This window comes from Carassius auratus, unplaced genomic scaffold (assembly GCF_003368295.1).
Source record: "Carassius auratus strain Wakin unplaced genomic scaffold, ASM336829v1 scaf_tig00215522, whole genome shotgun sequence".
NCBI lineage: Eukaryota > Metazoa > Chordata > Actinopteri > Cypriniformes > Cyprinidae > Carassius > Carassius auratus.
This window is the reverse complement of record NW_020528121.1, coordinates 10,253-22,186: the sequence shown is the minus strand read 5'-3', so window position 1 is coordinate 22,186 and position 11,934 is coordinate 10,253. Positions and strand designations below refer to the sequence as shown.

The following is an 11,934-nucleotide window of genomic DNA, read 5'->3' as shown; positions in this document are numbered from 1 at the left end:
TTTTGTTTCTGTTTTTTCTTTTTTCATATTGATGCTTTTAGTTTTATAATTTTTTATCAGAGTTTCTATTTCCTCACACAATGCCACATCAAATGTCCCTTCCTTTGGCCATTTTGTCGTCATATTTTTGTTCTCTTCTGCCATTTTTTTGAGATTTTGTCTATTTGCGCTTTACACAGTGGATTTTTTAATCCAATGATTTCCACTGGTGTGGCTGCCATATCTTTATTTATATTATTACCACCAAAAATCAACTTTTTAGTTTTATATAGTAACTTGGTTACAATCTCTTCTTTTCCTTTTACTGAATTTAACTATTTTTTAACCATTTCACCCTACTTTCTATTCTTCTTTATGTGTCATACCCTTTTGAATTTAGTTTTTTATTGTCTCATGCGTTTACACTTTTTAAATTTATATTATTATTTAACTGTCTATTTTATTTACTCTATTTTATTATCACTTTGTAGATAACTATTTCTAACAATAATTCTTTATTTTTATTTTTACTTTTCTTTCCTTTTTTGTCCACCCATGTATTAAAACTTTAATGTGGGAACTTCCTCCCTTTCCCTCACTCCAACTGTACTGGGCTCAGGAAATGTTATCCCCTTTCACACAGACATCCAAAATGCAAAACTCTATTATAGATCTCGGTTCAAACTTTATTGATACTATTTCCCTAAGCCCATTCACACTTGCTACACTCTTTATTGAGCCAGAGTGCTTATGCTTGCATACTTTTTTCCTTTATCTAAGGGATAATCAGTCATTAATTGTCCTTTTATTATCAAGGCTCATCATAAATTCATCCCTCTCAAGTGGATATGGGTTGAGTCCAATTCTGCCAGTTCACACTTAAGTGAAGGTCCAGGAACGGTGCTCAACCCTTACCCACCCAATACGGAATTTATTTGTTCATACATTCATCACCAATCACAAATTCATTCATCCGGACACAGATACATCCACACAACAAAACACAGCTCTTCCTAGAGCTCCTTAAGGGCCCACCTATTTCTGTCCTTCGAGAATTTCACCTATACTTTCTCAAAGCGGTATCCGTGGGACTTTTCCTCGCGATTCCTTAATCTGCTTATCCGTTTATCACTGTCCTACTTGGTACAGCTATCCAATAAACACAGATTATACAATGTCTTTTTGCCTACACCATTTTTGTTTTAAATCTAGGTTACCTTACAAGGCTTTCCTATTAATAAACCAAATATGTGCATGCAGTTATTTCTTCTGGAGTAAAACCCCTTTTTCAATTTGGATATCCTATTTTTTCTAAATTTGGAAGAGTAGATTTTAAGTGTCCTTACCACTCAGAACTGACCTCAACCAACACAAACGAATTTTATAAGCAAAAATGCTTACCTTGTTTTTATGGGGGCCACCCGGTTGTGTTGATCATCGGTCAGCTCAAAAGCGGCTGTCCACTCTGCCACTCTTGTCCAGTCCCATCTGGGGTGCCAAATCTGTGGTGTCTTTTGCCGGTTCTCAGAAGAATCAAACTCAGTCAGGGATTTTTCTCTCAGAAGAAAAGACTTTATTTCAAGCAAAACAAAGCCGAGCCCCCCTGCAAGGGGATCTCTCGAATGGTATTTCGTTTCTCCTTATATACCCTATATGGGGCGGTTCCACATAGTAAAACTTTTCCTTTAGACTATACTTTTCATAAATCACAAGGGAGGGGAGGCCCTTAATGTATGTCTGACCATATGCTTTTCATTAGCTCTGTACATTCCAGGGCGTAGGCAACCTTCTATTAGATTTTAGGCCTGTAAGAGTTTAATAGAATAATAACTTTAAAACAAAAATGGCTAGATTCACATTGATTAAATACTTGATTAATTGAAACTTTACTAATAAAAATCTTCCACACAGGTTTCTGAGTCCAGTAATGTTGAAATAGTGCTTCTGTTCCAATGAAGTGAAATCTAGCCCAAATCTGCCCAAAAGCTTGTTCCTCTGTGAGTTAGAGATGCTTCATTCAATATTCAGTGCAAATCTTGCCAAACTGAAAGATGTTTATGTCTTATGAAATAAAAAAAATTTCTGCAATGCTGTAAGACAGTTTTTAATGTGTTAGACGTTATATGCACAAAAACTAATGTTAGAGCTTCAATGCTCAAGATTGTGAGTTTTTAGGTTTCTGAGTCCAGTAATGTTGAAATAGTGCTTCTGTTCAAATGAAGTGAAATCTAGCCCAAATCTGCTCAAAAGCTTGTCTCTCTATTAGATAAAGCTGCTAAATTCAATATTCAGTGCAAATCTTGCCAAACTGAAAGATGCTTAATGTCTTATGAAATAAAATGTTTTCTGCAATGCTGTAAGACAGTTTTTAATGTGTTAGAAGTTATATGCACAAAAACTAATGTTAGGACTTTAATGATCAAGATTGCCAGTTTACAGCTTTCTGAGTCCAGTAATGTTGAAATCAACCCGTTCTCATCAGTCTGTGTATAAATAACACGACTTTACACTTTCTATTTGCGTGTAATGCATACGCCAAATGCCATTTTTGCGTGCATATGATACGCCAATCCTTCCCATTAATTTCGGTGGAGAGCAGATGCGTCCAAATAACACGCATCATCTTCAGCGGCAGTGACGTCACCAGCGAGGCTCGTTCAGTTCACCTGATGCGCGTACACCTTCAAACAGGTAAGCAAGGGTAAATATATTTTTTTCTTCTTCTTTTTGTAATGATATCACGTGGTTAAGCGTATTGTTTTAATTATTTCAGTATTTCTGCATCACGTTAGACAGGGTCGTGTTTTTAAAGGGCAGTTTATGCTCAAATTATGGGTCAGTGGGCTGCTCAGCTAGCCTACCATTGTCATTAGCCTAAGCTAACCTGTACTGTTTATAGACCTGTTGCAGTTTTACATAAATAATGATGTGACATATGGGTCTTCAGCTTTTAGACATGACTAATACAAGCACAACAAAGCACCCAAACCCAATATCGCGTGATAATCGTGATCGTGTAAAAAGTCTACACATTTAGCATATTTTTACAATACTAGCCTAACTTTTGCTTGACCACGTCATGTGTAGCCAATACACACACAGTAACTACAGCATATTTACCATGCTTCTCCTACTGTAACCGTAGTTTTACTCTGGACTTTGTAACGCACATAACCACGACATTTACTATGGGTTTACCATAGTAACCATAGTTTTACTCTGGTATTTGTAGTTACTAACACACAATAACCACGACATTTACTATGGGTTTACCATAGTAACCACAGTTTTACTCTGGTATTTTTATTTACTAACACACAATAACCACGACATTTACTATGGGTTTACCATAGTAACCATAGTTTTACTCTGGTATTTGTAGTTACTAACACACAATAACCACGACATTTACTATGGGTTTACCATAGTAACCATAGTTTTACTCTGGTATTTTTATTTACTAACACACAATAACCACGACATTTACTATGGGTTTACCATAGTAACCATAGTTTTACTCTGGTATTTGTAGTTACTAACACACAATAACCACAACATTTACTATGGGTTTACCATAGTAACCATAGTTTTACTCTGGTATTTGTAGTTACTAACACACAATAACCACGACATTTACTATGGGTTTACCATAGTAACCATAGTTTTACTCTGGTATTTGTAGTTACTAACACACAATAACCACGACATTTACTATGGGCTTACCATAGTAACCATAGTTTTACTCTGGTATTTGTATTTACTAACGAACAATAACCACGACATTTACTATGGGTTTACCATAGTAACCATAGTTTTACTCTGGTATTTGTAGTTACTAACACACAATAACCACGACATTTACTATGGGTTTACCATAGTAACCATAGTTTTACTCTGGTATTTGTAGTTACTAACACACAATAACCACGACATTTACTATGGGTTTACCATAGTAACCATAGTTTTACTCTGGTATTTTTATTTACTAACACACAATAACCACGACATTTACTATGGGTTTACCATAGTAACCATAGTTTTACTCTGGTATTTGTAGTTACTAACACACAATAACCACAACATTTACTATGGGTTTACCATAGTAACCATAGTTTTACTCTGGTATTTGTAGTTACTAACACACAATAACCACGACATTTACTATGGGTTTACCATAGTAACCATAGTTTTACTCTGGTATTTGTATTTACTAACGAACAATAACCACGACATTTACTATGGGTTTACCACAGTAACCATAGTTTTACTCTGGTATTTGTATTTACTAACGAACAATAACCACGACATTTACTATGGGTTTACCATAGTAACCATAGTTTTACTCTGGTATTTGTAGTTACTAACACACAATAACCACGACATTTACTATGGGTTTACCATAGTAACCATAGTTTTACTCTGGTATTTGTAGTTACTAACACACAATAACCACAACACTTACCAGGATTTTACCACAGTAACTGTGTTTACTCTGGTATTTGTAGTTACTAACACACAATAACCACGACATTTACTATGGGTTTACCATAGTAACCATAGTTTTACTCTGGTATTTTTATTTACTAACACACAATAACCACGACATTTACTATGGGTTTACCATAGTAACCATAGTTTTACTCTGGTATTTGTAGTTACTAACACACAATAACCACAACATTTACTATGGGTTTACCATAGTAACCATAGTTTTACTCTGGTATTTGTAGTTACTAACACACAATAACCACGACATTTACTATGGGTTTACCATAGTAACCATAGTTTTACTCTGGTATTTGTAGTTACTAACACACAATAACCACGACATTTACTATGGGCTTACCATAGTAACCATAGTTTTACTCTGGTATTTGTATTTACTAACGAACAATAACCACGACATTTACTATGGGTTTACCATAGTAACCATAGTTTTACTCTGGTATTTGTAGTTACTAACACACAATAACCACGACATTTACTATGGGTTTACCATAGTAACCATAGTTTTACTCTGGTATTTGTAGTTACTAACACACAATAACCACGACATTTACTATGGGTTTACCATAGTAACCATAGTTTTACTCTGGTATTTTTATTTACTAACACACAATAACCACGACATTTACTATGGGTTTACCATAGTAACCATAGTTTTACTCTGGTATTTGTAGTTACTAACACACAATAACCACAACATTTACTATGGGTTTACCATAGTAACCATAGTTTTACTCTGGTATTTGTAGTTACTAACACACAATAACCACGACATTTACTATGGGTTTACCATAGTAACCATAGTTTTACTCTGGTATTTGTATTTACTAACGAACAATAACCACGACATTTACTATGGGTTTACCATAGTAACCATAGTTTTACTCTGGTATTTGTATTTACTAACGAACAATAACCACGACATTTACTATGGGTTTACCATAGTAACCATAGTTTTACTCTGGTATTTGTAGTTACTAACACACAATAACCACGACATTTACTATGGGTTTACCATAGTAACCATAGTTTTACTCTGGTATTTGTAGTTACTAACACACAATAACCACAACACTTACCAGGATTTTACCACAGTAACTGTGTTTTTACTCTACACTATTTGTAAAGCACAGTAACCACTAAGTTTGCCATGCCTTTAATATCTTTTTGTGATGTAATTGTAATTCAGTGTTTTTTCTGTCTTGCAGTTACGTCGGATTACATACTCCACAACAACCTGTAATCCAGCAGATCTTTAAAGAAGCCATCTCTTGTAAAATCTCTCTCTCTCTCTCTCTCTCTCTCTCTCTCTCTCGCTCTGCTAGAATTAACAGGGAACTTCAACTCCACGCTCCCAATGCTGATATTGAAGAAGCTGTCAAGGGGGCTGTACAAGTCCTTCAAAGGATCAACCCTTCACAGGTAATGTTGAAGACTCTTAGTTATAACTGATTTGCTTTAATGAACGCATCCTTATATTATGTGTAAATCAAATATTTTGGTCACAGATCATTTTAACACACTGTCTCAACATGTTTATATTTCAGGAAGGCCTGTCATGAGATTTGAATTTGACCATCTTGTGCATTTATGAAGAAGACCAAAAGCTGCAAAGGTAAACACTTCCAATGGTACGTCAGATACATTTTTCTCAGCATTTGATGTTTCTTAAATTTTGGTTCACTTAGCCCATCAGAAAGAACACTCAACAAAGAGCATGTTGTAGTAGTAATAATTCATCCAATAATCATATTATATTGCACAAGCGTACTTGTACAAAATTCTACAACTTTTACTCCTACTGCTGTTATTGGCCATTACCACAGCTCCCATCAGATTGTGCCCATTGTAAGAGTGTTTATATCATGAAGTTTAAATGAAGTCCATTGTATTCTTTATTAATCTTTAAAAAAAAATTGGTGCCGCCTCTTCCTGTTTCAACAGTACATGATATCTGTCCACACCTCATAGTCTGCCTTTCTTTCTATGGTGATGTTACTGAACACATCTGTCTTAGAAGCAAGAGAATGGAAATCCTAGTTTAACTTTTCAAGTGCTACAAATCAGATCTTCAATGAATTTGGGCAATCAGATCACTTAAAGTTGTTCACACAAAGACCAATAACTATAATGAGAAGTATTTTAGCATCCACACCAACAGACAATACTGTACAATTACTGCTATGCACACTGCAGTTACAGTATGTTGTATTCTGCCATTTGTTGTTGTCAGTGTTTTTGTTGTTCATAATGTGATAAATTATCTTTGTTTCTTCTTGCAGGATTTCTCACAGATTACTTAATCATTCTTCATCAGCTCTTCACAATATCAGCCCATTCAAAAGCTTCCAGATCTTCCTCTCTTGTGTGACACATCTGCTCTCAGTCCTTTACTGCCAACCTCCAGTCTTAGCATTTCTGCTTGTATTCATTTTTGCTCTACATTCATCACTCCAATCTCTACTATAAGCACTCCTGTATATATATATACACATAATAATAATAATTATTATTATTAACCATTTATTTGTTTTGCATTTATTCACAATAGAAGCAAACAATGATTACAGGATATATGTTTTTAAAGGTGATAATTGTAAAATATTGGAGCATTGTTCTTAATCATTTTTGCCTATTTGGTTGATAAAGGGAAGAAAACAATATATTTTCAACTGTAGCCTTGATTATTCTTTGGCATCTTTTGTCAGGATTATTATAAATTATAAATGAATATTAAACTTATATTTTTTGAAGGGAGTTTCTGTTGCAATTTTGTTTGTTTGTTTTCACTTAGTTACCTCTATGCATTTTTTTATCAACTTTTCTTTTTTTTTCATAGTGGAATAAACTGGAGAGAGACTGTTCTGGGCACTATGTTTATCTGCGAAAAGTTTGACATATCAATAAACACTGTAAAATGACTAGACAATGAGTGATTGATGTCATGATGTTTGTTTGTTTGTTTTCTATTCCTATAGTTCAACTGGTGGATCTAAGAATGGCAAGTTTTTAGGGTCCATTTCCATGAAAAGTAGATGTGATAAATTGTTTACCTTTAATACACTATAAATACATTGTAAATATTACAGAAGGAAAATTGAGTAGTAGAAAAATATTGTGTTTAAATAATCTTCAGAGGTGTTTTTTTTAAGCAAATGAAACATTTTGACATTTATTTTTCACACAGTATATGCAAACTTTTGAGTTTAAGTACTGTACACTAATATTAGTGTAAACAATGTAGCCTATTCAATACAATGGGAATCATTATACCTTCGTTAAAACACAAAACAAAAAACACCTTTAATCAACGTATTTCTTGCTGCATCAGGGTAACTGCAGCTTCTGTCCATTCACTACAGGAACCCGGAAGCTCCCGGCATAAATGACCATATATGTACAAGTTAGTGTGACGCCTCTGCTCAACTGGGTTGCCATTGGCCTTGACGTTCCCTTGGCTCTCGCAGAACTCGCTGTGATTGGACTATCTTTTAACCCAAATTATAAACCGCTTAATGTTGCAAAGTCCGTTTGACTGTAATTATTACGTCAGTAACACCTTCAGTTAACAATGCAGTGTTGCTATGTCGTGAGAAATTACCTCTTTACCGAAATCGTAACCCTAACCCTAAGCACAACTCCAATAAACTCCAAATACCAGCGCTAATATTACTCGCGTTCTAACGATAGAATGGCAGAGGCTTATGGGTAATGTAGTTTAAAATGTTTAATAATTAAAAAAAATGGGAAAATGCAATCTTTTTTAACAAAGGGTCACCTAAACATGTTCATTGTGTAAACATTAATGACATATTTAAGAGGCAGGCTGAAATTCGATATTTTACTAAGTGCACTTTTTTAAACACCTTTATACCACCTTTCCATATATGTTTGAAAACTCTGTCCAACATTATTTAATTAGCATAGCATAAGTAGTTGTCCTGCCAATTTTTTCTTTGACACTATAATCAGACTTTGATTTACAGCCATTTGAAATTTACATTTTTTTGCTCTTCTATGGGACTCTACTGGGCCCTTGAAGATGGAAGGGCAGTAAAACATACACATACCTTTCTCCTCATGGACAACAGACTGTGCTGAGTCATAATTTCTAAGTTTTTCTTTTCAACAAATTGCCAATATGTAAGTTGTAAGTCATGTTTATCTTAGAATAAGAATAGAACCATAAAAATATACATCAGTGCCTATTTGGAATAGGCTCCAAATATTGAATTACATCAGGTGCAACGATACAGTATTGAAATGTGTCAATGTGTCATTCAGTAAGACAAGGTACAGAGAGTGTGTAGTTTATAGTGCAAAGCCATACAATTCATGCAATGCAAAGAATCATAATATTAAGAGCTAATTTGTGTCTCTGTGTAAAATACTCCTCATATTTGTCCTCCTCGGGTACTAAACATCAGTAAAGTGCATGCTCATCTTGCTTATTATACAGTACTGGATTCATGTTGATCTTTCCCTTGTCCATCACCTTCAGTTGTGCATGAAATTCCTGCAGCATTATAGTCCATGCAGTATCTTCTAATGCAGCTTTCAGCCTGCCCTTCATCTAACTGAATGTCATTAATGTAACCAAATGTTCATTTCTTAATTAAAACACATTTATCTATTGTTTACAAAATTAAATGGTGTATTTACCAAACACCATTCTTAATATAGAATATTCACCCTACTTTATTATCCAACACCATGTGCAGTACTTTACTGGAGGATACAACATAAAGACAACTAAAGTAGTGTATTAAGACAAATGATATACAATTTTTAACAATATTAAAAATGGGTTATGTTAAAACCATGTTTTTCTAATCAGATGAAGCCATGCAAATGCATGCATGGTGAAATGTCTTGAGCCCCAAAGAATCACATCAAGTTTTTAGAGCTCTCCTGCTTTTCTTCCTCTTCTTGCTTGTCCATGTCCTGGACATATCATAATCTTCCATGTCATACTTTTTTTTTTTTGCAGTTGTTATGCAGCACCCTAACAGCACAACTGATGAACATAAGACATGTAACTAATTTAAATCAAATATCTTTATTGTCACAATACAATGAACAAAAGTATACAGGTGATGAAAGTCTTGGGTGCAGACTGCAGCGTGACAGTATGGATGACAAATGAATTAAAATCATGAATATATGTAATACAAATTCTGAATATATATATGCAACACACATATATAAGGGACTCAATTCAGGTAGAGAACAATATATGTTAAAAATTATGCTATACAGAGAGCATGAATTGAAAACAATAATAATCACAGTACACATACATCTCTGCAGTAAAGCACGGTATGAATTAGTGCAAACAGAATGTCAGGGTGAATAATAATATTGAGTCCAGTCAGCATAACTGATAAGAGTGCAGGGCATATGAGGTTGGTGGGGTGTGTATGGTTTTACTGGTATGAGTTCAGTTCAGTCTGATTGCCTGTGAAAGGAACTTGTCTCACTGTCTGCTGGTGTAGGTTCTGTGATAACGTCTGCCTGATGGTAACAGTGAGAGCAATCCATGGCTCGGCTGGCTGGAGTCTCTGACGGTCCTCCTCACACTCCACCTGGTCTAGATGTCCTGGAGGGCCAAAACATGTATTTAGGGTATGGTAAATCAATAAACAATATATAGTATTTTTATTTATAATTGTTGCACTGGACTTAACATTGATTCTTGTTGGGGATATTGGCCAAAAGAATCCCACCACAACTAGCTCTCGTTGTTTAGCTGTGATGTTTACTTTTACAGGCCGTAACATCTGAGCTGTCGCAGTAGAGCGGTTTGTGAATGCAGTCTTCACAGAAGATAACTGATGGGTTCAGGTAGCAGTGATGCACTCGGTGGCCATTCAATTGATATCTTCATCAACTGGCTTCATCTTAATTCAAACAAACAGACAAAACAATAAGTCAGCAATAACAGCAATAACCATTCTAGAGTAATAGTGTTGGTGAATACAGTTGCAGGTGTCAGTACTCACCATATTCAGTCATTTCCTTTCCAAATCACAGAGATGATGCACTTTTGAGAGATCAACATCAATGTTGTACCACACATAACTGCATTGAATTCAGACATACAAATGGAAATGTGAAACTTTTCACCTTTCTGTCTTTTCTTTTGGGGCACAAGAAGTCCATGTTCATTCCTCATTTCTTTAGGACTGGTTTGACTGATTTTCTTTGCGTTTCTGGTCTTCAGCTGTAAAACAAGAAAATATTTATTGACCCCATGTTTAATCATTATTGTTGTTTAAAAATATAAATAAAGCAGATATAATTATATACTTCAAGCACAAGTTCCTTGGCAACTCTAGTAGGCTCCTGAGTTCATCTGTACACATCAGATTCAGCGTCTGAGAAAATGCCATCATGCAAACTCTCAGTTTCTGCCTTACAACAGAGCATAAAAGAATGTGTGAGTGAGGGAGTACAGCATGAAGATGAAGTGAAAAAGGCAGAATTTTGTGTATAAATTTAACAGAATGAGGGGAACATTTAAGAGATTTAAGAGAACAGTACTGTCTGTTGGTGTGGATGCTAAAATACTTCTCATTATAGTTATTGGTCTTTGTGTGAACAACTTTAAGTGATCTGATTGCCCAAATTCATTGAAGATCTGATTTGTAGCACTTGAAAAGTTAAACTAGGATTTCCATTCTCTTGCTTCTAAGACAGATGTGTTCAGTAACATCACCATAGAAAGAAAGGCAGACTATGAGGTGTGGACAGATATCATGTACTGTTGAAACAGGAAGAGGCGGCACCAATTTTTTTTTAAAGATTAATAAAGAATACAATGGACTTCATTTAAACTTCATGATATAAACACTCTTACAATGGGCACAATCTGATGGGAGCTGTGGTAATGGCCAATAACAGCAGTAGGAGTAAAAGTTGTAGAATTTTGTACAAGTACGCTTGTGCAATATAATATGATTATTGGATGAATTATTACTACTACAACATGCTCTTTTTGAGTGTTCTTCCTGATGGGCTAAGTGAACCAAAATTTAAGAAACATCAAATGCTGAGAAAAATGTATCTGACGTACCATTGGAAGTGTTTGCCTTTGCAGCTTTTGGTCTTCTTCATAAATGCACAAGATGGTCAAATTCAAATCTCATGACAGGCCTTCCTGAAATATAAACATGTTGAGACAGTGTGTTAAAATGATCTGTGACCAAAATATTTGATTTACACATAATATAAGGATGCGTTCATTAAAGCAAATCAGTTATAACTAAGAGTCTTCAACATTACCTGTGAAGGGTTGATCCTTTGAAGGACTTGTTCAGCCCCCTTGACAGCTTCTTCAATATCAGCATTGGGAGCGTGGAGTTGAAGTTCCCTGTTAATTCTAGCAGAGCGAGAGAGAGAGAGAGAGAGAGAGAGAGAGAGAGATAGAGAGATTTTACAAGAGATGGC

General features: G+C 35.0%; 2 long non-coding RNA genes across 2 annotated transcripts; both read right to left on the bottom strand.

The window, feature by feature from the left end:
- Nucleotides 1–9,528: 9,528 nt before the first annotated feature.
- LOC113094915 (uncharacterized) lies at nucleotides 9,529–10,529 on the bottom strand. Its single transcript, XR_003288228.1, has 3 exons — nucleotides 10,488–10,529; nucleotides 10,173–10,385; nucleotides 9,529–10,084 (listed from the first exon to the last, which is right to left on the bottom strand). It is a non-coding gene; the product is annotated as an uncharacterized LOC113094915 (long non-coding RNA).
- A 119-nt stretch (nucleotides 10,530–10,648) lies between these two features.
- On the bottom strand, nucleotides 10,649–11,621 carry LOC113094916 (uncharacterized). Its single transcript, XR_003288229.1, has 3 exons — nucleotides 11,561–11,621; nucleotides 10,795–10,899; nucleotides 10,649–10,708 (listed from the first exon to the last, which is right to left on the bottom strand). It is a non-coding gene; the product is annotated as an uncharacterized LOC113094916 (long non-coding RNA).
- Nucleotides 11,622–11,934: the final 313 nt, after the last annotated feature.